A 2,268-nucleotide genomic window follows, 5' to 3' on the forward strand; every position below is an offset into this window, starting at 1 on the left:
GACACACATATTTAGGCTCATTTCTCTGTAATTTCCTCCTCTCTGGAATAAATGAACACATTTGCTCTCAAGGGAAAAGGGGATGGAACAGAGGCCAGCTTCTCCCCCATTCTCTTCAAATTCAACTATTGAATAAGTCATTCAACTTATCCTAAAGCAGAGGGAGATAAAGTGAAGAGAAAGGCCAATCATGTTACATTAATTGAGTTCTCTCCATAGGGATGGAAGAACAGGAAGTGAAAAGAAGTACTTCTTTCAGCAGAGCTTATAGTTATGATGTAGGGTGAGCAACGTTATAATGTATATACAGGCCACATATTTTAACACAGCTGTCAGGTGTTCAATAGCCCTCACACCACCAAAAGTTTTCTAAGGGGCAAAATTAAACATTTTTTAACAAAAATGTTAACTTGGGAAATATATTTTTTAATGTATGCCATGTTCCAAAGAGAGCTTGTCAGTATAAACATAAAGTATAAAAAAACATGGATTTTATTCAACCAATGAGTCCAAAATACTAGATTGGACTAGATGCACTTTGGATACATAGCTGAAATGCAAAAAAGGGAAATAATTTGCCAAATGCATTTACTCTGGGAAAACTAAACTGAAGTTATTTTTCTTGAGCAATTTGATATTACAATGGATGTCTTAGAAATTATACATGAGAAACACATGAGTGATGACTAGGAGTGGGTTACACTCAACGAGACAGCAAGGTAAGACAATTTTCATGGTCAAAAATGTACTTGAAACTAAAAGTAGCATTGTAGAAATAAGGAAATTTCTCTGTATAACTGTTTGAAATTGGCTTGTTCACATATTCAACATTTATCAAACACCTCCTTTATGACAGGCACTAAATCAGGTGCTAGGAATTGAAGAATACATAATCATTGGTCCTTATTTGTGAAAAATTCTGTTTATATTGTACAGTTATAAAATATTTTATGATAAAAAACCATTTACATAATTTTAAAATACAATTCCTTTAGAATTTGTAATTGTGATAATGGTAAGCGTGAATTTAAAAAAATCAATAAACATTTACTTTCATGGTAGTAGAAACAGATTAGGGTATAAAGGTAAATAAATAACATGAAGAATAAATGTTTGGAAATTTATCAGAGGACAAATCTACCTAGAGAAGTAGCTGTTGGACATTCAACACCAGGTTTATGCCAGATTTCATCAGTTTATATATCCTCTAGTATATCAATTTTAGACCAAAGGCATATTGAAGCCTAAATCTGTTTTAATTTATGAATATTGTGTGGTATCCATATTTTACTCCATGGTGGAGAAAATAATTTTGAGATTAGACACCAATCCATAAAGATTTTCAAATTCATTCATTTCCATAGTATCCTGCATTGGTCAAAACATATTATGATTAGAGAGATGCCAATAGTAGGTAAACTCATAGAAAGAATTTTACAGAATAAATAAGAGGTAACAAATCTCTGTAGAAATCAGCTGATAAAGGTCTGTTGCAATATATAGAGTGTGTTGCTTAAAGCAAATACAGATAAATCTCAAACTCAGAAACTAAGTATCATGTGAATATAGTTATTGAAATGTCCTGTAATTCAAGAATGAAGCATCAGAGGGAGAATTCACTAAGACACAGACAAGAGGATTTACTAGAACCAGGGAGAAATATCAAAATTTTCAAGATAAAGAAAACTATGGTATTAGGGGTTGAACAGTGTTATGTAGTCTTGCCTTTGAAATTTCATTTTTATTTAAATATGCATTTAATAAATATATATTAATGTCCATTATGTACAAAGCTGCAATTTAGGACCAAACCAAGTGCTACCTTTAAGAAAATGCCAGTATAGTAGAAACTAAATATATTACACACAAAAGTAGCAAGTATTGGTAGAGGAAATGACAGTGGATCTCATTTTTCATTAGGGCTTCAGAAAATGCCCTTGAGAGTGATGAGATAAAGATGAACACTATTGAGTGGGAGTATATAGGGGCATTCACTGAAGCTGGGAAACAGGTAGTGTCAGTCTGTGAAAATCTTGATAGCCATGTAAAATTTTAGATTCCATTCTTCTCCTAAATATAAAAGGAATCCATTTAGAGATTTTAAACAGAAAAATGTCATGTTCCAATTTATGTTTTAGATTCATTGTTGCTACTGGGTGAAGAACAAATTGGATGGAAGCAAAAGTAAAAGCCAGGAGACCAATTCAAAAACACAGAGTTGAGCACATATAAGATGATGGCAGCATGTAAGGACTTAGTGGCAGCAGT

The sequence above is a fragment of the Lipotes vexillifer genome, unplaced genomic scaffold (assembly GCF_000442215.2).
Source record: "Lipotes vexillifer unplaced genomic scaffold, Lipotes_vexillifer_v1.1 scaffold1350, whole genome shotgun sequence".
NCBI lineage: Eukaryota > Metazoa > Chordata > Mammalia > Artiodactyla > Lipotidae > Lipotes > Lipotes vexillifer.